Consider the following 27,591-nt stretch of genomic DNA (forward strand, 5'->3'; position numbering starts at 1 on the left):
ACAAGTTATCCACATCACATTAATTTTTATACTTGTATATAATGTGTTAAATAAGCAAAAAATCCTATAGTTCCAACTGTTTCCTCATTTTCCATTGCTTGTGTTAAAGCAATACTTTCCCTGTGGAAAATCCTATATTTCTGCAGTTGAATCAGCCAGGATAAGGCTTGAATATGTTTGCCTCAGCCTTCAATACAAACCCCCTAAGAACCAAATCATTTCATTCCCACTGAAAGGAGGATATAACGCTAAAATGCTTTAATCCCATATGGGCACAAACGTCTCTTTGCTGATCAGAACACTGTATATTGAATTAATGACCTTTTATGCCTGATTTTTCTGTTCTATGGGGTTCTTGTGAGAGGTAATACATGGCTTTGCATTATCTTTTTTGTAATATGTGAATATACAAGTTAATTTAATACCACTAGGAATAAATAGCATAGGAGACTTGAGCTATCTATAGTTTAAATAAGTCTGCTACAGTCTTCTGTACAACAATGTATCTCAGGTCCTACCAAAACAAAACCCTACTATGCTGGAGTTGTAATTCTCTCCCTGGAGAAAGATGAGTGAGAGAATGAGATGTACATGACAGATGTTGGCCATGTTACTTTGGTGCAATATTGGCAGCAATGTAAATTACTACAGTTTATGAAGGTGGTATTTTCTTTGTGGTTGGCACAGTTGTTGTTCTGTGTTTGTACAGTGCTAAGCACAATGGAGCCCTGGTCCATGATTGGGCCTTCTAATCTGTACTTCTGCTGTTGTTGCTGTTAGGTTGTGTGTGGGAAGCGGGTAGTCGGGGGGGGAGGGGCAGAGGGAAGGGGGGAAGAGACAAGCAGAGCAGGATGCATTTGCTTTGCACCTGATATTATATTCTCTAATTCTCCTGGATGCTCCTTAAACAAGATTTTCAGTTGTGACAAATTGTGACATATATGCAGATGTCATCTGACATAAGAGCACTCCTGACCATAGAAGTCAGATTTCACTCTGATTTACACCAGACTTACTTAACTTGGAATAGTTCTCCTAATGAGGTCAAAGATGAATTGTAAGATCTTGGAACCCTCACTCACACTCACAAGAACAGTGTTCATCAGCATGACAGAAGATTGTATAACCTACTCCTAGAGCAGCATATGGCATAACTGAGAGCAAAATCTGGTCCAAGGTCTCCAAAGGTGAAAGGCTAACATAAATATGTATTGAAAGGGCCTCCTTTCTTTTCCCCCCTTGACTTGGTATGCGTTCAAAAGGGCTTCCCTACAGTTCGGTGGAGTTCTGTGTAACTAGTTTCATGGAACGAGCATGCATTCCTTTGTATGTTGTGATATATAATCCTTAAATTATGCTGTCTACTATCCTGTATTTTAAAACTAAAAAAGACTGTTTAATTTGCAACTTTGACCATGCGTTCTGGTCCTTATGAATATAGTTATGTTGAAAATATATGCTTTCATTTTTAAATTGGCAGGATTCCCAGATTGCAATGTGGTAAAACTTTTGATTTGAGAAATTAATCAAATGACAAGAATTGCATGCAAGTCTTGCATTCATAGAGTGTCTATGTAATCTGTATTTCTTTTCTTTACTGTTAAAGAATTAAAGGTTATTTTTTGCCATGATTAAGAGTAAGCAAGAATTTAGTCCTCATTTTAAACTGTACTTCAGAACAGAATGGACTTTCAATTGAAGATGGGATCTAGTAATATTAGATAGACAGTTTCTTGAAACAGTCATGTCAGAAATATTGTGGTGCCTTGAGACCAGCTTTTCTACTGGGGAACGATAATTCATGGTCTGTAGTCCATAAAATAAACCCTTGGCTGAAAAATTCCCCAGGTTTGCAGCCATTAAATTATTCTATATCCACTAGATTAATTAAATAGTCTTGATGCATCTTGACATAGCTCAAAGACAAATGGTAAAAACCAACATTCTCCTTGGTTATTCATTAATCTTGCAAAGTGTGCAAACAGCATTCAGGGAAATGTGGCATTAAATACAGCATTCTGGACATAATACTGTGTCATCACACATGGATGGGTATCAGCACAGGCTTCACAAAAGCCTGCCAAGGATCAGAGTGACAAAAAAAGTCATGGACACCAAACACTTTGGTGAGAATATTTGCAGCTATACCAAATGTGTACAAAATGAAAGCAATTATCAGCAGACAGTATCTGCCAGAAGCTGCAGTCACAAGTGCCCCACAGCACATTGGTCCAGCCGTGTTTGACATTCTGTCATGTGATGGTAGGCTACACCACTTAATATCTTCCAAACTGGATGCACCTGCCCTGCTTTTGCTGCTTTTGCAGGTAGCTGGGATTTAGCCCGTTACATTAGTCTGTGTCACAAAATGTTGTTTAAAGCTTTTTTTGCTTGAAGTGCTTAAATGGTTTTAAAATGTTCCACTTGTTACCAATAAGAACTGACAGTTTATTGCTAAACAGGCTATTTAACAACCTGGAAACTGTTAAACTGGATTTCTCCATGAACATCAGGAGTGACATCAGGCACTAACGGATGGAAAACAAACAAAAAGCTGACACACTCCTATTGGCAAACCAGGGAGCAGATTGGATCACTTCTTAAAAATACCTACTTAGTCACATATTTATTTCTATCCTCTGTTCATTTCTGTGGCCATTCTGGGCAGGGATCTGTTCCTTTAAAACAATATTGAAATAGTTTTATTGTATTTGTAGTATAGAACAGGGTATAGCCGAGGAGCTGTTTTCCTTTTACTTTCAAATTGCCCCAGAAGGTCTATTTTGACAGGTGAGAAAGTGGAAAAGAAACTTTATTTAAAAACCTTTCAAATTATATTGTTAAAAATAGATAAACATAATTTAAAGTATTTCAAATAAGTTTTTCTCTGGACTCAGACTGACTGTTTATTTCACATCACCAGCATTACTCATGATTTAGGAGGACATGATTGGTTAGCATCTGATGTAATGCCTGGTGATGTTGTCATAAAATATTGATCCACAAATTCAAAAGATGGTTTTAAACAAACTGTCTTTGAATGAATTCTGCAAAAGCACTGGGCCACATCCACGGATGGTGTAAATTGGCTCCAATGGAGTTCATAAACTTTAATTCAAATTTTAAAAGACTGCACAGTTTGTCTATGTTAATGCCTATTTTTATGAATATTCACCCAGAGGAGTTTTTGCATATGTCAGTGTTTGGGGAATGCGTGAATAAGACTATTTTTTCCTAACCTAAACAAGATTTCTTTTAACTGAATACTCACTATGAGTCAGTCATTATTCATTTAAAATGTTTGTCAGGGACCAGAAACAATGACCCATTATTTTAAGTGAATAAATCATGGTTCACCAGCCAAGTGACATGTTTTGGATTGAAATGACATGGATTGAAATGCTAAAGCTACTGGTTGAATTGTATGGATCCTTCATTGAGTATAGAATACATACAATCTGTTGGTGTGATTTTTTTACAAAATAGGAAAAAAAATCAACTGATAAATTGTTCATAATAATGAAGATAATAAGTGTTCATAATAATTTAACTGGATCTATCTTCACATTAAAATAATTCATGTTGGCTTCTTTGTGTGCACATCTTTTGCTATCCAAGAAGAACTACATGGCTGGCTAGCCTATCAGCAGTTGGAAAATTAACATGAACCAATAAGTGATAGACCTCTATATTATAATGAAAAGGTCCAACCAATTTATGAGTGGGCACCATGCCATCCAAAGAGATGGGTCTGACTATCATCAGCCAAAATACCAAGTAAATTAATCAAATATAGATATTGAGACAGGGCATATTTCACAGCCAGGAACACTGAATGTAACGACCATGTAATTAGCAGAATATGATATCATTAAACTTGTTCTGGGCTGGATTAATTCTAAAAAATAAATATCTTCTATATTACTAAAAGGAAAATCTGAAAGGATACTGACCATTAATAGTCAGGATGTGGCAGGTGGAAGTCAAAGATTCTAAATGAGGGACCAGGGATTCCAGCTGGAGCCAGTCTAAGCTGCAATACTAGGTTTAGGTATTCCATGGCAAAATGACAACGGATGGCACTCTCAGAGGTATGAGTATTGGGGGGGACGACTATGAATTCACCTTCATCCCCTTTTGCCTTTCCAAGAAAGACCCTACATAATACAAAAAGATGTGATTCCTTCCTTGGGCACTGTTTGCCAAAGTAAGCAGGAAAGTCTCTGAACAGGGCTTTCGGTGATTAAACAGTAATTTATTTTAATTTGTATTGACCATTTTTGGACTGTTATCCTTTCCAGTGTTATCCTGCAGGAGAACAGATTTACATTTAAAGGTAGAGTCTTCCCAGAGGGAGAGGTAGCTGCCTTGGAAAATGTATTGAGACAGCACAAATCTTTGTTGGCTCTGGCATGAAACTTTTAAAAATAATTTCTGTAGACTAAAGGCTGACAGGATTTGCATGTTTACAGTGTGCTTATATTCGTTTAGTTTAACATGAGGCTGTAAAGAACAAGCAGTAAGGAAATCATGACTAAACACTTGAGGGTTCTTACAGGATAATGGGCGTCTCTACACAAGACACTAAATATGCAGTAGACTAATTCTACTGCGCATTTATGTTTCATGGCAAAAGCTGTGCTATTGCACTAAAGCTCAGTACAATTAGTCTACTGCACATTAGCAGTGGTGCCAGTTACTGCGTATTGAGTTAATACCTGTTATTACAGGTACTAAACTTAACACACAGTAAGTACAGCACATTAGTGTATGTGCAAATGTGCCCACTGTGAAAGCCTTTGACTTGGAGAATTCTGGTTTGATTTCCTGATAAGTATATCAGGCAGGCATGGTCCAAAAAGGCAAAAAGGCCTATTCTTTAAATGATTTGTTTCTACTGGGAGTATCAGCAATGCAGTGAGTTCTACCACTTGTCATTATTTCCACCACTGGGCTGGCTCCCAAGGAGCCACAGCTACTTGAACTGATATGAGGATAGGGATGCAGCTAGCTTTCAACACTAGCTAGCTTTTATGTCCATCCCTCCATAATGTTCCCCTGCCCCACATGGGCTATGTTGGCTCTGAGGCCTATTATCCAAATGGCTGCACTACTCGCATTTTGCACTGCTGAACTGGATGGACTCTGGAGTCAGTTGCTCAGCACTGTGACCAATAGGGCTGTGCAAAGCTTCAGGTGCTGATTTGATTTGGAGAGCTTCAGGGATTTGGGCAGTCCCTGTTTGCCACCGCAGGGAGCTGGACCTGGACTCTGTGCTGGTAAGTGGGGGGGTCTGAAGGAGGGGGGTGAGGACCATGGGGGGACCCTGCCAAGCCCTATGCCCTGCCTGCTCCACCAGCCCCCTTGAGTGCCCCTTGATCCCCACCTGCTTTCTTAGGCCCATCAATGGCTGCCCCATCCAGCCCCAGCGTCCTGGTTCTTAAAAAAAAAAAAGACTTGCACTCACTGGCTACTGCCAGGTTGGGGGGGGGTGATCCCCGCTGCCCCCCACTGACCTGTGCAGTGTGGGGGCTCTGCCATGAGCCCCCAACCCCCACCCACTTTCCCAGCCCCATTGATAGATTGATAGATTGATAGATTGATAGATTGTAGAGTTGGAAGAGACCACAAAGGATCATCATGCCCAACCCCCTGCTCCTGGTAGGAAAGAGGACCAAGGTCAGATGATCCCAGCCAGGTGTCTATCAATCCTCCTCTTGAAGACCTCCAAGGTAGGTGATAGTACCACCTCTCTTGGAAGCCCATTCCAGATTCTGGCCACCCTTACTGTAAAAAATTGCTTCCTAATGTCTAACCTGAATTACTCTCCACTAGTTTGCACCCATTATTCCTAGTTACTCCTAAGGTTGTTCTGGTAAATACCGCATCTCCAATTCCCTGTTGATCTCCCTTGATAAGCGTATAGGCGGCTACAAGATCTCCCCTCAGATGTCTCTTGCAAAGGCTGAAGAGATCCAAATCCCTCATCCTCCCCTCATATGGTCTTTCACGGAGGCCACTAACCATGCGAGTGGCCCTCCTCTGAATCCTCTCCAGATTCTCCATGTCCCTCTAGAAGTGCGGCGCCCAAAACTGGACACAGTATTTCAACTGCGGTCTGACCAATGCTACATAGAGGGGGAGAATCACCTCCCTCGATCTGTTGGTCATGCATCTGGTAAGGCATGACAAGGTGTGATTGGCCTTGTTGATGGCTTCGTTACACTGCTGGCTTATGGTCTTCTTGGAGTCAACTATGACTCCAAGATCCCTTTCAGCTGCTGAGCTGCTGAGGAGGTCATTTCCCAACCTATAGGTGTACTGGGGATTCCTCCTCCCTAGATGGAGTACTTTGCATTTATCTTTGTTGAATTGCATCCTATTTCATTCTGCCCATTGATCCAACCTTTCCAGATCAGCATGTATCTGTTCCCTGCCCTCTGATGTGTTAACTTTGCCCCATAACTTGTTATCATCTGCAAACTTGGAGAGGGTGCTTTCCATTCCCTCGTCCAAATCACTGATGAAGATATTAAATAACACCAGTCCACGGACTGAACCCTGCAGGACCCCACTGCCCACCTCCTTCCAGGCTGAGAACAACCCGTTCACCACCACCCTCTGGGTGCAGTCCGTAAGCCCATTGGCCACCCACCTGACTGTATAAGCATCTACTCCACAGCCTGCTAGCCACCCTATGAGAATAGAATGCAAAATTGTGTTGAAGGCCTTCTTAAAGTTCAGGTAGATGACATCAGCCTCAGCTCCTGTGTCAAGGCAGTGTGTGACCTGGTCATAAAAGGCTATAAGTTTTGTCAGGCAGGATCTATCTGTGATGAACCTGTGCTGGTTTCCTTTCAGCATTGTTTTTCCTGCTGGGCCTTCACAAATGCACTCTTTGATGATATTTGCTAGTAATTTCCCAAGGATAGAGATAAGACTGACTGGCCTAAAGTTACCCGGCTCATCCCCTTCTTAAAAATGGACACCACATTGGCCCTTTTCCAATCCTCAGGGACCTGACTGGAGCACCATGAGTTCTCAAACAGCCATGCCAGTGGCTCAGCTATGACACTGGCCAATTCCTTCAGCACCTATGGATGGAGGTCACCTGGGCTGGCTGACTTGTACCAATCCAGCCCCACCAAGTCCTTCTTAACTAAGTCAGCACTAACCTTTGGTGCAGCCCCAGTGTCCTGACTCTTTAAAAAAAAAAAAGCCCCACGCTCACCAGCTCCTGCAGCATCCATCAGGGCTTCTGGGGGCTTGTGGCAGAGTGCCCCCATGCAGCGTGGGGCAGTGGAGGGTCACTGGGGATGCCCCCCCCAGCCTGGCATGAGCCAGTGAGTGTGGGGCTTTAAAAAAAAAAAAAGTGCCAGGACACTGGGCCCGAGTGGGCAGCCATTGACTGGCCTGGGAGAGCTGGCAGAGGCAGGGCAGCCATTGATGGGGCTCGGAGAGTGGGCAGGGGATGGGGCCATTTGATTTGGAGATTCTGCTGATTTGGCAGCGGCTGAATCTTCAAATTAGATTCAGCCAAATCAATTTGGGACAGTGATTCGAATCACCAAATCAAATCACTGTCCCCTGAATCGGCCGAATCTGAATCCAAAGCGAATACTACCTGCTTCGCACAGGCATAGTGACCAAACACTCTGCTCAGCATTGCCACTTATTGGTCATTAGTAGTTCAGCCATGTTCTCCAATCTTGCTCAGTCAGCTCCAGCCTCCATGGTGCTGTTATTATTCTATTGCTGCTGCTACTTGTGCTCCTCCCAAGAAGAGAGATTTTTTTCAGTTTGGTACCTTTTCTAACGCTAAGTGCGTAGAGCCAGCAAGTCAACCGGTCTGGAGCCTGCTTTTATCTCTTAGGTTGTTTGCAATGGATTAGAGTGTCTGAAAGGAAAGTTCTAAACCCTCTTCCAACTCAGATTTAACACACACAGACCCAACCTGCTCTTCCTGACTCCCAGCCCAGATAAGTGGTATTTTTTGGCTATGTAGCCATGGACTCAGAGCCATAAACTGTTTCTGGGGCTAGCAGGAGAAGAAATGAAGTGGAAGTACAAACAGTTGCATAGATTGGAAGAGCCTTCATTCCACAACTACATTATTTTACAGATCCTGTGCAATACAATTGGTGTTCCTCAATATGTTGTATTGGTACTGTTAGCTTCAAGTACTCAAATACCATGAATCAGTTGAAAAAACTGCAAACTATGATTAAATGTACAAGATTAAACAAAAAAAATCCCACAAATTTCTTTTCTATTTATCAGCCTTCTCCCTCTTTAAAAAAGGAAAGCTGTGATTTCTTACACCTAACTCCCTGAGCTGGTTCCTTCAGAAAATCTCCATACTTGCAAGAATTGCCAAACTGGTCTGTTTGTCTGTGGGTTAAATATGAAGAGAGGGTTCAAGCTCTCTGTGTGTTCCTCTTCCTGTGTAAAAGGACCACTGACCTTTTGTGTTTTCTACATTTGAGTCCTATCACATTTCTGTTGTAAGAGCACTACAAAAGAGCAGCCTTCCTACCTGGGATGGCTTGCTAAAGAATGAGATAGGGTGGTAGGAATGAAGGTAACCTGAGGAACTAGTTTGGAACCAAACTAAAAAACAAGATAGCATGTAACATTTTTTAAAAATACAGTTTTAAATGTATCATTTGTCTTTTAATAAGTTACAACACTGTGGTGGGAGAGCAGGGCAGATACCCAGCCTTCATTAATAGAACACTAGCAGCACAGTTGTAAGAGGTTAGCTGGTCTGTGAGCATTTCAGTGAATGCTTACTGTTATCATTTATTATTCATTGAATAATATCATATTCACACAAGGTGCTATTTAGAAAAGGGGAAATCTTGGGCTGCCCCTAACTCACCTGTCTGAAAACAAGTCAGCAAGGTTGCATTCACCAAAAGTTTATAATCTGAAATTGTACACAATAAAAATACAACCAGCACTGAATGTGGCGTGGTGGTCTTTATAATTGAGAAAGTACCTAACAGTAACATGTTCCCAGTTTGGAAGCTTGACAAGCCACAGGAAAAGTTTGGTTTTCTTCTCACAGGTTAAATGCTTTGAGATTTTTATTAGTTTTTTAGAAAATGGAGGAGCAGGTGATGGCAAATATTTTTTACACCCAATAAAATTTAAGATTTTCTAATACAGTCATCATAGTCATCATCCCAACCATATTTCAAGGCACTTATCTCACAACCCTCCTAGAAGTGATGGTATTTTCATATTACCTTATCCATTTTGTATTTTGGCTTAAATCTATGCAGTCTGATCTCATGGTATGATTGATATATGCTAGTAAATTCTTTACTTCTGGAATAGTTTAACTGATTTCAGTGACATTACTGATAAAGTAGGAAAGACAATTGGTTCAAAGTAACATTAGAAAAAGTGAAGAACCAGCAGATATCTGATGACTACAAGGCTGCTGTAGATTAAAGTTAAAATATTAAATATAATATCGTATTTAACACATTTGTTTCCCAGGATGATTAATGTTTTAAGTAGAGATATGGATAGTGTCAATTCCTTTCTGAGTAATCTGGCAACATGAAAAATGTCTTCAGGCAATTTATCACGATCAAAGACCAAAAACTTTTGCGTTGGTGAAATCTTGGACCAAATTATCCTTTGTTATGCTATGCCATTCTCATCAGTGGAGGAGGGAAGGGGATATATTGAAACAGTTATTTAATGTCTGACTGTAAGGAAGTAGTATTGCAGTTAACAATTTTTGGCTGAAAACACCTTTAAATACATTCAAAACTAGTATGTTAAAGCACCAGGTATGTTGTTTTATGGGTTTCAGTGAATTATTATCCTTTAATTCCCTGAAGTCATATGTCCAACAATGACATCTGATAATATATGCCATTGCATTTTTAAGGTCAAATTAATTGTGCAACTAGTTTCTTCATAACGGAACATACCATGGCCCACCTGTCTTGATGTAATTTACACTTTTTCATGATTAAGTTATTATAACACAGTAGCTTCTGCAGCACAGAGATTTTTTTTTTGTAAATATTTAGCCATGACCACATAACTGCTCTGTCACTTCAATCTTTAACACAAAGTACTTGGCTTTTATTAATAGCCCTATAACAAGCATGAAGTATTGTAAGAACAGAGAATCGGTTTTCTCTGTCTCCTGTTATTATTTCATTTGAGCTAAATAAGAATAGGGCTAGCAGATGAGTTATTCATATGAAGGTTGGAAGAAATATCACTCTAGGTTTCACACCCCCTGCAGATTTCCACAGATTTTACCAAAATATTTTGTAGATTCCTATTGTTTTTTTTACTTAAAAATATGGCAGAGCTGAATGAAATGGATAGGTCTCTTTCAAGAGGAAAAAAAATTCAATTTCATTGCCCAGCATGTAACATTTTTCTGTGTGTTTCAAATATGCTGTAAAACTAGATCTCCATGTCTTTTTAATAGAGAAACTTAGCACTTTGAAAAATCACAGACAAATACAAGAAGACTGTAGATGATTCAGCTTTCTATAGTTATGATGCTGTTATGATGTTTTTCCACTTTGTTTGCACTGTCTTTAGCAAACTCTGAGTGGTGTAGAAAATATAGGCTTTTTAGAATGAACTTTGCAGATGAAATGAAAACCATAATGTCCAAAGAATGCAGGTATATAGCTCAAAAACAAATGGGCCCCTCTGGGCTTAAGTGACGCAGTGTTTTAAGGTTAGTAAGACTTCACACTTCCTGTAAAGCTCTAAAGGTTAGTTAGCCTACTGCAACTTTTATCTGAGGTCTGATATATCTCCTAACAGGAAGCAGCAACAAGCAGGGAGGAAAACCCTTAAAATTATTGATTTCCTTTGCTGCAGACCCCCTTAGGAGCACACTAGTAACTAGTCTGCCTGGGTCTGTTGAGAGACCATCAGCAGTTTATATTAGGTATGATATTGGTATTTAGTCCTGCATCAACTTGTTATAGCCTTTCTATCTAAACCATACTTTGTGCAGTACTCTAGAGGATGGGAAAAACGTGGTGTTCATGTCATAAAACAGCAGCTGTTTAAAGTCACAATCAGTGCCAGATTATGACATGCTGAGGCCCTAAGCTATGTCCAGTTTAAGAGGCCCCACATGATAAAAATAATCCATGAAATGCACAAAAATGGATTCTCATGAAATTTTAAGACAAATTATTGTTATTTCTGCACACATTTATTAACTCAATATGAATAATAACTGTGGAGCTATATATGTGTATATTTTTGTTATATTAGAACAAATATGTCCAGTTTTTTTCTGATTTATAGGCTCCTCATATCATGGGGCCCTAAACTGTATCTTAAGTATTTTAAGCCTAAATCTGGCACTGGTCACGATGTACCTGGAATTAATGGTACTTTCTCATTTAATGCCTTTAATGTACCTGGAATTAATGCTACTTTCCCTACATAATAGTAGTCAGCTGCCTACAGATAAAATAGTGGATAATCAAACTTCTTTTTGAAACTTAAATAGCCTAGAAAGTTCAACTTTCCTTCAGCATAAAACAGCCCATGGGCTACTTTTGTGTACATTGTAGCTTTGCAGCTTTAAGTAATATTACACACAGAGCATCTTTCTTCATATCTTCCATGAATTTGCTTTAATGAGTAAGAGAAAAAGATGCCTTTCACTGCCCGTGTGTACATGAGATGCTGATTGTGCAGTTGTTACTGTGCAGTCGTTTAATACTTGCATATACAAGTACTAAATTACTGTGCAGTAAGCAGAGTTACTGGTTGGCTGTGCAGTAGCTCATTACTACTTTTTGGCTTTTTGGTGATGTTGACTGTGCAGTAGCTCATTACTACTGCGCAGTAGCATCCCATCATGCTTCATCCCATGTGACGCTACTGTGCAGTAGTAACAAGCTCAGTAGTAACAAGCTACTGTGCAGTCAGCGTCCCATGTAGACATGGCCACTGAGTCTTTGCACCAGGATGGAGGGATTAATTTAAAAACTTATTTGCCTGTTCAGATAACCCTGCCCTGTTGAAAAAGAAGTCAGATTGTTTTAAGGAAGGATGCTAAGTCCTCTCTTACTCCACAGAAGAAACAGATGCAAATCCAAGCTTCCCCACACTGTCTTACCAGCACCCCTTTCCACTCTCTACTACTATAAACATCACCTGGGCAACATCTGCCAATTGTTGGAGGAATCACCCATCAGGAATCATACTGAGGCTCAGTATGATTGTTTCTATGCCAATCTTTTCTATATGATTCTACCAAGCCATTAGTCTTAATTTTAGTCTTTTGGACCATGAGAAGGCCAAGAGGTGAATGGCATGGTGGGTTTTTACATGGGTGGGTGACAGAATGTTATTTAACTTTTTTTAACTTGTTGCCTGACTCTTTACCATAGTCAGAGATTCTTGTTTTGCTTTGCTGTGTGTTTGGTCCTTGGCTGTCTGCCTCGGTCAGCATGGGGCGATTCTAGATTGTCTAGCTCTAGATTATCTGGGCTGGCTGACAATTTCATTGCTGGCTGATTGGCTCTCTGCATTATGGCATAAAGGCTTTGGGCTTAGCCTGTTTTTTAACTGGCCATCTGTTCTATCCCCTCACTAATCAGCTCATTTATTAACAGTTTCAGCTACCCCTGTTTTACTGATAACTTCTCTTTTCCAGTCTTACGCTCTTTCACAAAGGATATAGGAGGTATTTTCTTTCAACACTTCATTGGTAAACACTTTACAAGTAAACTGGAAAATGAAAAGAAGACAGGCATTGCTTTCTGTGCAGGTCTAATAAGTAGCAAACTGTAGATAAAGTGAGCAGGATTTGCCTGTAATTGCCCTAATGAAACTACACAGAGGATACATCCAAGAGGTCAGTCTTTTACGAGAAGAAAGTAAGATACTATACAATGAAAAAGCACTAATTCCACAGAGCTAATAAAGCTTAATAAGAATCATATAACATGAGAAGGTCTGAAATTGGTAACTTGAATAGGCATTATATGAATGCTTAATTTCTTTGAAAAAAATGAAATTCTGGTGTTCAGTAACTAACAAAATGACAGTGGTTACGAAGCAAATATTTATATAAAGAATTCAACATTGATGCCTTAATACCAAATAAGCTTCATTTTTTTTCAATTAAATTGCTCAAGGTAACATTGTTAATATCTGTAGAGAGATGCTTCTATAAAATATTTTACTTACTACCCCATGGCATTCTCATTCTAAAAAGCTAAGCATCATGAAAACTCAGTGAAACACACATGAACGTGTTTAAAAATGGCTGTGCCACTGTAAATGGACAATCATCACCCAGCAACCTGTTCTTGACACATTTTATGCCGCACTTATCTGTGGTGGATTGGTAAATAGGGAAATACCATATTTGCTCTTAAAGAAGACAACTGTGAATATAAGATGACTCATAGTCATTAGATCCTATATATGGAAAATTTAGAATTTTTTAAATAAGTTTCCAGATATAGAAACTAATCATTGGAGGTATGCCTTGAATTTGTCCCCCTCCCACTATTACAGCAGAGAAAATATATCTGGTTTTCTCTGATTTAAAAAAAATCCTAAATTTTTAGGTTAAAAAGTAACCCCGAATCCACATTTTTCTGTGATTTAAAGTAAAACACCTCTCTCTCTCTCTCTATATATATATATAGAATCTCTCTATATAGAATATATATATATTATATATATATATATATTTTATATATATATATAGAGAGAGAGAGATAAATATATATATATATAGAGAGAGAGAGAGAGAGAGTGAGAGAGAGAGGCTGTAATAAAAGCACCTGCAGCTTTGTGTGTATTCAGCATCCCACACTTCAACATGGTGATGGGGGCGCTTTAACTAAAGCTCATTTGACGAGCTTTAAAGTGTTCCTGCCGCCATTTTGAAACACAGGAACACTGAATACACATGACATGGAGGCTTCTGGAGCATGCTAATTAGCACACTCCAGCAGACTAGCAGCTAATTAAGTGAGTCTGCTTTGATGCGTACTAATTAGCACACATCAGAGCAGAGTTCTGTCGTGTGTACATAGGTGCGCAAAGTTTCCAAACTTGCGTGGTTTGGATCTTGAAGTTTGGCTGCAGACCATCGGTAAAGAGGGGCAAATATTTCTTAACAGAATAGTTCATCTTTCTCTTTGCTTCAGCATGTTCTCTTCCAACCTATCATAAATAACTGAGAATCTGACAGGTGTCTGGTTTAGTAGAATAATCAACTGGCATTCATTTTGTGTATCTATTATTATCTGCTTCTCAGGGTTCCTATCTAACACATTTTTCAAATAAACATTTAGAAGCAAGGGAGAGACCATAAGGACTCTGTATCACATTGGGGCAGTTTCACTGAAGTTTGGAAGTTGCAGGTAGTGTGTTTGTGAACAGAATTTGGAAGTGTTTTCTTGATCATTTTTATTTCTTTTTTAATTATTCTTCCAATACAATGTCAATGAGATACTGGCTTTGATTATGATGACTTTTTATTTAATAGAGAATTTTCAGCAAAGGAAGCGTAGAGTTAGTGGGTCTCTGTTTTACAGACTACTTCTCTCTTCATTCATAACTGCTCAGGTCTCCTTCTCATCTTCCTCCTATTTGCCAATAGTGTATAATATCCCTGTAATAAATACACCAAAATTCATTTCATTGTATAGAAAAGCAATATTAATTAAGCACTTAGTATAACTTACGTTTCAGTAAAAACTGGAAATAAGGAGTAACTAGCACCATGTTTGGTGGACAGCCGGTGATTGACAGTGTACATATAGAAAAGTTCTGTTTTACAATATGCATTTGTTTTTACACATAATCTTTCAAAAGCATTTCAGACTAGCAGGCTAAACTGCACTTATCTTCATAGGGTATTGTAGTTCATGGTTAACCCACCCCACCAATAAATTAGAATGATGTAGCAGCTTTCATGTCAAAGGATCCTGAAGTGCTTTACAAACTTTACAACCCATATGTGCATGAATCACTTCACCCACCATTGAGGTATGGCTAGCTCAGGAATGAATTGCGGCAGCTGTTTAACAGAACACAGCAGTGTGACACAATGGTTTAAGAGAGTAAGGGCAAAATAGTCTCCCAGTGCCAGTCCACATATCTGACTGGGTGCTGGAGAACACCTTGTGGGGGGGAAAGAAGAGAGGATTTCTTTCCCATGAGCCAATCATTACTTCAGCTTTATGGCTGGAATTGCCTTCTGAGTCCTTATGTCACCTCCATCTGCAACAAAGAAGACCTGGAGGATCAGAAGAACCTGTGGCTCTATTTTCCATAGAACATTCTCTGCATAATGCACAAGGCCATTCTGAAGCTGTACTGACCATCCTGGAGATGTACAAGGCAGGCCTCTTTACTTCCTGCAGGACTTAATATCTGGTGAAGAGGGATATTGTACACAATTGAAATTGTCAGGGAAATTCAGGTAGGCAGAATATTATTCACCAAACTAGAGTTTCTCCAAGATTTCAGTGGATTTTCCATTTGCTGCATTGGTTTGATGACCTTTTTTACACTCATGTAGCTTGCTCAGAAATGATGCAGATTGAGATCAGGGAACTAGAAGAATATCATTTTATTTCCATCTTGATTCTACACATCTGCTTAAACAGAAACTAGATTTTAAAGGTCAAATAGGAAATTAATTTATTTTTAATTCCATTTCTGGCTACCAGCTGTTCTTGTATCATAAACTAATGGTCCTCATAAAGATCTTCTGAAGAAATAAGAAATCAAGCTATCCTTTCCTCCCTTCTCCTCTTCCTTGACTGGTGTCTTTGGTGACAAAACTGTGCAATCATGTTACTAGCTGCTTCAATTCATTGTTTTCACCATTCTATTTTGATGCTTCCTTCCACATTTTTCCCATAGGTGAATACTTTCTATGACTGGTGTGTGCAGACATTCAAAAGCTAAGGAGAATTGGTTATATTGATATGTCCCATATATTTCTGAGCTTTCTTCTCAAACAGAATATTGTCATTGTTTCATTTTTCTTTTGACTGCACAGGCTCACAAAGCTTAGTGAAAGGTGTTTGCAACAGAACATGTGGGTTGAAAGTAGCAGTGACTATACTGAGTTTACATAGTTTTGCTTGAATTGGACATTATAGGACTGAAGAGCCTTTTTGCTTAACTAGTATAATGTTTATCTAATTGGGGTCTTAGAATTCTTAGTGTTCTGATTTTCTATCATATCACTGAGCAAACTGAAGGAGTGCAGTTAACAAACTACAATCTTCATACTTTCGGCCTAAGTTTTAAGCCCTTCCTCTATTGCAAATATAATATAGGAAAGCCCTTCACTTATTTCAGTGAGCTTTGGGATCAGGCTCTTAATGCATTTAAATCCAATGTAATAGTTTTTTTCCACAGATTTGCAGACATCCTTTTTTTTTGGAATTTGTACAACTTAAATTTTAAGTAAAAATTTCCAGAGAGAATGTTGTAGGTATTGAACAGAGTTTTATGTAACAACTCCTATGATGAACTGAATTTTCTACTTGCAAATGCTTTGAGCCTTAAAAAGCAATTTCTGTCATGTCTTCCTTCATATTTCTATTTTTTTCATCACCACCCAAAAGGAAACACTTTAACTTCAGGCAATAAGAAGCCTTGAATTTAAGTGTAAATTTACATGAAATACAGGCTCCATTAGGGTTTTAAATATTTTTTAAAAATATTTTAAAGATTATAATTAGACCATTTATGTGTCTTTGTCTGTTTTAAAATATATAATAGTTCAATAAATTATATTCTGGGTCATATCAGCAGCTCCTCAAGAAAATGAAGTTAAATCTTTGTAGTAACCAGCAGCTTAATTTTCATTAGGCTAGCTATTTGATAATTAGTCATGCACCATAAATCAAGTCCCCAAGTCTTCTCCAGGTTTCTTAATTGAAAATTATTGTTTCTTGGCTCTGTGGCTGTATGTGCAGCAAGTCTGAGGAGTGATAGATGCTGAATCTAGCACAAACAGTTTGAGACAGTCAGAACTTGATAGATCTTTGCCCTGGAGGGGCTTGTAATGGTGGATAGGCTGGAAATTTCAAAATTAAAGGTTTGTTCTTAAAAACCGCAAATGTAAAAGCTAGCTGCAGTTTACCAAGTATGTCTTGACCTTTGGCCACTTTTCCTTTTATTGCTAGTGAATTCCTGTTCTTTTCTCTAGTGACAATTTGCAATGATTGTATTTTAATATATTTGAAAAAATAAAAGAGTCGTGTGGAAGGGCCAAACAGATTATTCTCTCTCTCTCTATTTTCCTTGTCCTTTTCTTGGTAAATCTTATTAATAAATGTGGAACTTGTTTCTTCTTTGGCACTTTCCAAACACTAAATGAAATGGTAGTACTCATCTGACAACCAATATGAGAGAACAGATGGTTTAATTTTTCTTGCCCCCAGTCATAAAATAATTTGATATGATGCAATTGTGGCTAAGTAAAAGACTTTTGCAAAATAAGAAATGTATTGCTTCACTGAAAGGCTGTAGTCCTTTGTAATTTTTCTTTTGACAGCAGAGTATACTTTGCACAGGACTCTGCTCATGTTTGCCATTCTGTAGATAAGAACAGCCACAGGGTTTTCTACCATTTATTGCTTGTTTCCTAGTGACCTGGAATCCAAGACCTGATGATGACCACAGCAGGAAACAGCATGAAATGCATCATAAATTTAAATGCAAGAATCAATAGATGCTAAAAAGCTGGGCTTAAGAGTTTTAGCTGAGCATTGCAAAATCACCTTGGGAAATACAGAGTAAAAACCTTTTGTCATATATAAACTTATGAGAAACAAAATCTGGATTCACATTTGATCATTGAGATTTGCTGGTTAATATTGACTTGTATGTTGTCAAAAGTTACAAAACATAATCTCATTTTGTTGCAGGAATGCTATCTTCCAACATACCCACACGGTCTTATGATAACATTGTGTTATATGGGTGTTGAACAGAATCTGGCCCCAAATTATATCTCTTGGCAGGAGTCCTTGCTCTTCTGAGTTGCCTTCTTCTTCTTCTTCTTTTTTTTAGGACTTTGGGGAATTCATGGGGATGATTTAGTAAGAAATCATTACAGATTGAATTTAGAGGACAGTAGCTAGTGTATGGACACTCTTTCTATGCACTGAGGGCTTATCTACACGTGCAAAGCAATAAACTCCAGCGCTTATTGGTTATTGCTCCAGAGTTTATTGCACCTGGGTGAGCTGTTTGAATGTGTGCCCAGGACCACAGCACTTGGAGCTGGGTCAGAGTAGCTCTGGCTGACAGGGGACTCTGGGGGTCAGCCAACCATCCTGGGGCTACTCCCTCCTGGCTCAATGTGCTATGGAGGGGCTGACTGGGGCACAAGGGTGCTAGCCGGCAGGCATCCCCTGCACTGAAGCACCTCATTTATACGTGTGTTGCTGTGGAGTTAATTCATTTACTCCAGCCTAATAGGGGCACATATGTCGATGTGATATGCTTATTGTGGAGCTCATTAGTCTACTCTGCAGTAAATGTCTCATGTTAGATGTGACCTGAGAGTATCTTTTCTCAGTTGAGATTAAGCCATTTCCAAAAGAGACCTTACCTATTTTGGGCTTTTTTCCCCATGGCCCCATTGAGCTACTACTTTCAAAAGTAAAGATAACTTAAAAGACCAAGGGGTGCAGGATGAGGAATGTAGTTCTAAAGAAACATGATTACTAAAGATATTTATTAAGATACCATGTAAATCAAGGATTATGAAAATGTATGGCGATATGTCTCTGTGAAGTCAATCTTGGATTTTAATGAACCATAATATACTATTGTTTGTGTGATGGATATTGTTTTAAAGGGTATTATTATGTCTAATCTGTAAAGTGTACTTTTTTGTTAAGGCTTGTTAAGGATTACTTTTGGAAAGGAAAATATTTAAAAATAAAACGTGACATACAGGTTTCCCTCATTTTATGTGGGTTCTGTACGTGCAAATTCACTCTTATGTGATGACCCTTTTTATACCAAAAATTCATTATATGCGAGGTAAATTCACTCTTATGCAACTGGTGTGGTGGAAGCCCGCAGTCAGCTGCTTTGTGTGGTGCACTGCGGGAGTGATGCGCACCACAACATAGTCTCCCATGTGGATCTGTGCTCCTCGCTTATCGTCTGTGACATGTGTTTCTGTAGTTGCCATCCCCATTATGGTAACATTCACCACCACTCTGTGCTTGGTTTGTTAAACCAAGGGCAGTGTGGAGGTGCAGTGTCATGTGAAAAGACCAAGGAATAAATTGTCTCTCTGAGGGCCTTGTTACACAGTAACTTTAGGTGGCTTCTCGAGTTCTTAACCTCTGAACTGGCTGCACATTAGCACCTCTTAAGTGATTTAAAGCACTCATTATTTGGCTTAACATTACACCACTCCAGGGCAGGATTATCTTTAATCTGCCTAATTTTGCTTCAGTTCCATCAACTTGTGGCCACTCTCCACAGCTTTTCCACCCAAATTCTCTAGCAGTTCTCTATCATCCCAGGAAGTTCTCTAGCATCCCAGGAAGCAGTGGGCAAGCAAGGAAGCTGGGGCACAGCGCTTCGCCCAGAGCAGAGCAAGCCAGTCTGAGTAGGAGGGCTCACCACTGCTCACACTGCCTCTACTCTCAACTCAGCTCCAGGAGCAAAGCCAGCCAGTCTGAGTGAGGTGGAGCACTGCCTCCCTGCTGCTGTTCACACTGGCTTGGCTCCTGGCTTGGCTCCTGGGAGAAGAGCCAGTGTAAATGGCATTGGGGAGGTGGTGCCCCCCACTCAGACTGGCTTGCTAGAGCTGGGAGCAGAGCCAGTCCAAGGGGTGGTGCGAGGTATTGGGTCTGAAGCACTTGCTCTGCCCAGCAAGAGCAGCAAGACTGTCCTTCCTTTAGCTCCTAGTCTTGACCCTGCTCACTAAGCCCCTAGTGGCAAACCACAGCTGTGCAGGTGAGGGGCAGTCACAGCAGGTTTTTTGCCTTACTGTGTGGCTGCTCCACTAAGCTGAACAGCGCTAAGCTGATCAACATTTGTTAAGTTTACAGGGTAAGGTCTGACAAGGCCCTGAGTTAGTTTGTTCTTTGACTTTTCCTTAACATTAGGGAAAAGTATTTTGTGCTTGGTATAGAGCAGTAGCAGATTATTTTCCTCTTGCATTGACTTAGCCATGCTAACCCACATACTGGGGAAAGATAAAATAAAACCAAGCCCATTGTCCATTTTTAAGTGGAAGGAGAAAGGACAGAAGCAGAAGACTATGTTTTTAGCAAGCATTAAGTTCTCTCATAATTTTACAATACTAAAACAAAGCCACACAGGAAACTACATTTCAGTGGTGCATGGAGATTTAAATTATAGTTCCATAAGCCAATGACATGAAGATTCGAAGGCTATAAGGCCATAAGAGAACATTGCTTGTAACTCTTGTGAAACACAAGCCACAGGAGACCTGAGGACTGCTGTGTCACTGGTGACAATGTTCCTCTCCCACACAGAGTGAAACTATAGTGCCTGGAATCGACAATCTTTGGTTTTTATTTTGGGGTCTAGAAAGATCAAAATTTGGTCCCCTGATACCAAACCGATGTGTTAGGGCAGCCTGAGCATCTGGATCTGGACCCTGATGATGTCTGAGAGTTGGTTTGGGACCATTACAGCTTGCGAGTATGGTTTAGTTCCATGTCAATACAATATTGCAAGTTTTATTGGCAGATTTTTGTTCAGTTATGAAAATATCATACCATGCTGTCCTTGAGGTACTTCAGCCATCTTGCCTGACAAAAATGTTGTCTCTTGCAAGATTTTAGTCACTTTGGAATTAGAATTTTACAATATGAGCTTCTGATTATATGAGTGACTTTTAATTAAATTCAGAGATTAAATCTCTCCTGGTTCCTCCACACATACAGAGAAAAGAAAATAGAGATAGCTTGTATTTAAGGTTTTGGTTTAGGTATTATCTAACGGGTACAAACTTCATCTTCTCGGCACTAAAGATTTACAATCTGCACAAGTAACAACGGAATATTCTTAACACTTAGAAATTAAATAAGAAAACATTAAATAATTTATTATTACTGTAAAGCTTTTTTATTGTTGAGATGCCTGGAGTGCATATTACATTTCACTGATATTTTACAATGCCACATATAGTGAAAAACAAATAAAGTATCTCCCTTACAACTTTCTAACCTTTTTACCCCACCAATATAAACATGATGAGAATCTTGGTCTTTCATACACACAGTTTAAAAAGTGTGTTAGTAAAATAGTAAGCTCATACAATTAAAATGAAAAAGACAGGAGATGTTGTGATAAGATTTCAAGCACAATGTTAACTCATCCACAATGAACAAATATAGATTGAATTTTGTATTAATATAGCATGTAATGTGAACAGCAATGAGTAGATGGATGTGTTTTGAACAAGCATGCATGTTCCATGTAAGGAAGAGGCACTACTTACTCTCATGCTGTAAAAGCACCCTCATTTACAGCTCCTGGAGATGAAATGTACAGCAGATTGCCTGTAACCATAGTAATTGGCTGAGATGTGAAAGATCTCTAGCACAGAGGCATAGTGGTAATAGCAGAAATAGCATAGAAGAGAAAAGGTGTACACATGCAGATAGTATCAAATAGATAATAGCAGATATATCAGGAAGGGTAATTTGTCCTTGGGTGGGATTCAGGGCTTAGATATTATATAGGTAAAGAACAGGTTAGAATTCTCTTTCTCTGGTGGGCATGTGGGGTATAAATCTCTGGGGGTATAAAACAACATGGTACAGATGATGCAGCTAGAAGGCGGCTGACGTGCAGTGGGTGAGTGATTTCGGTTGTGGTTTCTTTTTACTTGGAAATTTAGGAAAGTTAGGTTGATTTGGATGAAAGCTCTTAGCTCCTGAATAATAGTCATATGCTTTGTAACATGAAGGTGTCTCAGTGTATCATGCGCTAATGGAATAGATATAAAACTTTATCAAATTTGCCACCACCTTGCTTCTGCATCAAAACTTAAAGAGACTAATAAAACATTTCATTCCAACAACAACATCTTTTTTGTGGCTTTTACAAAGTGACCCATCAGGTCGTGAATTTGGCTATGAATTTGTGTTAGATTTTTGTGCAGATAACCTAAGCTGCCTTTTGAACTCCAGAGAAACAAGTATAGCTAGATAATCTTTTTACATCCATCTATCTTTTGTACCATTGTGACAAAGTATTTAGCAGAATTCATAGATTCATTGGAATTTGACATGACCATACTGTGAGCACTTCTGTTATAGCCTTGAACTTGTGATCTCGAGACTGCTAACTGCATCTTCGCACCCATGCCACCCACGCACACTTTTTTTTACATGAGGTAATACAGATTAATGAATTGAAAGTTAATAAGTCAGAAAAAGCTCCTCATGCTCAAATGTTGGATTTAGTGATATATTTTCCCTGTATTGTGTATGAATTCACAAAAAAAATGGAGAGTTCTGAGTCTCATTACCTAAATAGTTATATTGGAAAGATCATATAATTGTCATTTTCATTGCTCCAATCACTATCCTGTAGAGAGCCTCTGAACCATCAAAGGACAATGCTAGGGAGTTTTACAATGAAGCATGGCATGCCTGCTCTGCAGGCAATACACCCCAAAATGGATGTAATTGTGTTGCCTTAGGGTAATACTGGCATGTACCAATAAGTATGGTCAAGACAGAATTTATTGGCATGAGCCAATAGCTCACTAAGGTGTTCACATAATATCCATTTCAGGATTCAGTGCGTGCAGGGTGGATGTGCCCGGTCTCAGTGTGGTCCTCCCTAGCACAGTCCTTTTATCATATACACATATTAGGCACATCCAGACAAGTACTCACATGAGTTTCCCCAGGGACAAATAGGAGCAGCATATAGTTATGACACAGCTACTTGTCCCTGGGGAACACCCCTGCAAGCATGCTCTGGCAGGCCCCAGCAGCCTTATCCAGGGTCCTGAGGCTTCGCAGGGCTTTAACAGTGGTGATCCGGGTGTGCAGAGCCTGGCTGGAAGCCAGAGTTTGACTCTTGCCAGCCAGGATCCAGTTTCAGGTGGAATACACTGCCGCCACATGCGCTGCACTGCTTTTTCTGGTGTAGGTTTTTTGACACCAGGATCTCTGTGTCAAAAACCCCCACCATGTTGCAAATTAGCAGCACTGCAAATGTCTACATGTGCAGTGCTTGTGGTTTGTGGTGCCACAAACCGCATAGATTTCCTATACATTAGGGCTGGAAGAGATGTCGGAAGATCATCGAGTCTAGCCCCCTGCCCCAGGGGCAGGAAGACAGCAGGGATCATAGGATCCCAGCAAGACAAACATCTAAATATTTCTTGAAGGTGTTCAAAGTAGGTGCTTGAACCACCTCCAGTGACAATCTATTCAAGACCTTGGGACCTCAGACTGTAAAGAAGTTCTTCCTTATGTCCTGCCTGAAATGGTCATGGAGGAGTTTGTGACTGTTCAACCTTGTCATCCCTTGGGGTACTCTGGTGACAGATGTTCCCCCAGATCCTGGTGAGCACCCCTGAAAAACTTATAGGTGGCCACCAGATCACCCCTGAGCCTGCGCTTTTCTAGGCTGAAGAGTCCCATGGTTCTCAGCCTCTCATCATAAGGTCTGTTTTCCTGACCTCTGATCATGCACTTGGCTGTCCTCTGCACTCTCTCAAGCTTCTCCACATCCTTTTTGAATTGTGGAGCCCAAAACTGTATGCAGTTCTCCAGCTGCAGCCTCACCAAGGCCGAGTACAATGGGAGAATGATATCCTGGGATTTGCTTGAGAAGCATCTACGGATGCAAGCCAGCGTTTTGCTTGCTTTACTAGCTGCAGCATCACATTGAAGGCTCATTTTCATCTTGTGGTCAATCATGACTCCCAAGTCTCTTTCTTCCATAGTGCTAGCCAGCATAGCACTGCCGAGCCTATAAGGATGCTGCAGGTTTTTCTTCCCAAGGTGGAGAACTTTGCATTTTTTGGTGTTAAACACCATCAAGTTCTCATCCACCCATTTCCTGAGCCTGTCAAGATCAGCTTACATCACTCTCATGTCCTCAGGTGTGGATGCTTTACCCCAGAGTTTGGCCAGTCCACTTCTGATACCAGTGTCCACATCATTAATGAAGATGTTGAATAGTATAGGCCCAAGGACAGAGCCTTGAGGGACCCCACTGGTCACAGCGCACCACAATGATTGACTTCCATCAACCACCACCCTCTGTGTCCTATCACAGAGCCAATTTCCCAGCCAGTGGATCGTGGTGAGGCCAAGGTTTCAGGTAGCTAGTTTTGCTAAGAGGTGATCATGGGATACCAGATCAAAGGAGTTTTTAAAGTCAAGATATATGACCTCAATCTTTTCTCCCTTGTCCAGATGATAGGTCACCTGGTCATAAAAGGAAATAAGATTGGTCAAGCAAGACCTACCCATGACAAACCCATGCTGGCTATCCCTCAGGATGTTGCCATCAGTCAGTCCATTAAGGATGGCCTCTTTGCTAATCTTTTCTAAAACCTTCCCCAGGATAGAGGTCAGGCTGATGAGCCTGTAGTTTGCCAGATCCACTTTCCTCCCTTTCTTGAAGATAGGCACCATATTGGCCTTCTTCCAGTCTTCAGGCACTTCACCTGAGCACCAGTAGTTTTCGAAGATCTGTGCCAGGGGCTGAGTTATGATTCTAGCCAGCTCCTTGAGTACCCTGGGGTATAAGTTGTCAGGGCCAGCTGACTTGAAGGTATCCAGTTTCTCAAGATGTTCCTTCATGAGGTCAGCATTTATGTAGGGTAAGGAATCTCTGTCACCTGGGCTTCCCTGTCCCATAACAGGCAGGGGCATCCCACGGGACTGGTGAAAGACTGATGCAAAGTACCCATTTAGCAAGTTGGTTTTTTCCTGGTCATCGGTTGTCAGTTGTCCCATCTGGTTTAGCAGGGGTCCAATGTTGCCTTTGCTTTTCCTCCACCTCTCCACATATCTAAAAAAGGACTTTTTATTATCCTTCATACTTGTAGCTAATTGGAGTTCCATTACAGTCTTGGCTTTCCTGGTTTGCTCCCTGCAGGTTGGGACCAGTGCAGAATATTCCTCCTTGGAAGTGGATCCAGTCCTCTATCCTTTGTAGGTTTTTTTAGATGCAGGAGTGCATGTGTGTACTCATTTGGACATGCCCATTAAGTCTTGTTCAGCTTTGGTTGAAAAGCCTTTATAGTCCTGCTAAAGAGTGAGGGCCTAATTCTATGTAAGTTATAGAGAAGCACAGCAAATGAGGATAAGCACTGGGGGTGCCTATACATGAGTGCAGAGGCTACTCTGACATGCTGTAATTACAGTGCATTGGAGCAAACTTGATTAATTGAATCTGCTGGAGTGTGGTAATTACTGCTCTCCAGCAGCCTCCTGTGTCTCGTGTATCAGTGTCCCCGCACTTCAAAATGGTCGTGGGGGCACTTGAACTAAAACTCATTCAATGAGCTTCAGTTCAAATGCCCTCACTGCCATTTTGAAGTGCAGGGATGCTGATCCATGAGATGCTGCAGTGCTTTAATTAAAGTGGCTCCAAGATCTACACGTACAGAGGCTCTTCCACCCTGGGAGCACGTGTAAAAGTGCCCCTGGAATTTATAACATCAAAATGTACAACAGAACTGAGCTGCATTCCTAATGAAGATACGAAGGCTACAAAGTATCCTTTAGCATGAGTTTGTTTGATACTATCTTTATACTGCAAGTAGAAAAGACCTCTGATGGGGTTGGTTGGAAACACCTTTTGTTTACTCTAAAATGGTTCATTTTTTATCTAGAACAAGGATGATCCTGCAGACCATTTCATTCTGTACTAGATGCCTGGCTCATAAAACCTGAATTCAACATGACTACATATAAAAGGCCTGCTTGCCTTAGTAGGTGTTTATAGGATTGAACCTTGATAGCATCAGACAGTTAAGGTCTTTTATCATGTTTCAGGGAGAGACTGTCCCTACGTTGCATAAGACAAATATACAAGAGAAGGCCCTAAATAACAGTTCAGATGAGAGGATGAGGCAAAAAGATGTAGGCAGGATTGCCTGAATAGGTGGGCTTTTAAGGATTTGTGGGAGCTGATATAAACAGTATGATGAATTAATGCAGTGGTACCCAACCTTTTGGCTCAATGGGCCAGATGAATGTTCATGTCTGGTCTGCAGGTGGAAGCCCACATGCTGGCTGGGTTCTGCACTACTTGGACATAACTCCATGGTGGCCCAGCCATGTGATGTAGCATTGCAGGGCCATGTTATCTGGCCCATGGGGCTCCCAATGGATCTGGAATTTTATCATCCAGGGAGCAGTAATTAACACCACTACCTCTCCCCTGTCACCACATTTTTGGACTCATGGGGAGCCCTGCAGGCCAGATGGCACAGCTCTGTGGGCTGGGGGTTGAGTACCTGATCTAAAGGTATTAATCCTTTTCAGATATGAGGAAGGTAACATAGGTTAATGTTTAGATCAGGGGTTGTCAACCAGGGGTACGCATACCCCTAGGGGTACTTGAGAAGGCCCTACGCGTGGGTGGAAGGGTGAGGACAGAGTGCTGCCACATACCATCTCACGCTGCTGCACAGGTGCCTCCTGGACACGGGGGGGGGGGGGTGCGGGAAGCGTGTACACAGTGGCAGCCGCCACTCGGTGTCCAGCCATATGCCATGCCCCCACCCCTTCTCAGCAGCCAGGGGTACACTGCTCTGCATCCAGCTGCTGGGAGTACAATGATCCAAAAAGGCTGAAAACCCCTGGTTGAGAGAATAGTAATAGATGACTAGATACCATGAATCTCCTCATGCTACACTGGTTGCTCTCTGCAAAAACCTAAAGGAATAACTTACTTGGGCATTTATTTATTTGTTTATAAAACAACAATTTTGTTCAACAGCATTGTTTATTATAAAATCCTGGTTACTACTACTATTTACATAACTGTATGTCACCCTTAAATCCACGCCGTTCTCCCAGTAAAAATGAAATCTTCATGGGAAACACTTTAATAATCTGTTATTTTCTTCAAGCCCATAAATAAATTTTGAAAAATTAGCAATTGGACAAAAATAGAATCTCAGCAATTAACCCCTGCAAATGCAGATGGTGGTAGGGCAGTGGAGATCTCTACCTCTGATTTGCTTTAGAGTTGAAGTCAGTGGTTGGAACTTGTCGTGGCCAAGACCTGGTTTTCCATTCAGATGCTGATACAACTCCTATGGGCGTGCCCACATATGCAAACACGTGCGCTTGCAGGAGCTCAAATAGAAACGGTGCAAATTTGAGCCAGGCTTTTTGCCTCAGCACACATGCTTGGACATACACTTTGTTGTGGAGCAAATTGTGCCACATGGGGCAAAATAACCCTGCCTGGCTCTTCCCGAATCTTCAGCAAGGGGGAGCTAGAGCCTGGGCCCAGCACCTGTGCTGTCCCCAACAGTATAAAAAGCTACCCTGTCCTGGCCCCTTGAGTATAAAAAGCTGCCCTGGCAAGTAGCTGAGGGCT

The sequence above is a fragment of the Alligator mississippiensis genome, chromosome 7 (assembly GCF_030867095.1).
Source record: "Alligator mississippiensis isolate rAllMis1 chromosome 7, rAllMis1, whole genome shotgun sequence".
Lineage (NCBI taxonomy): Eukaryota > Metazoa > Chordata > Crocodylia > Alligatoridae > Alligator > Alligator mississippiensis.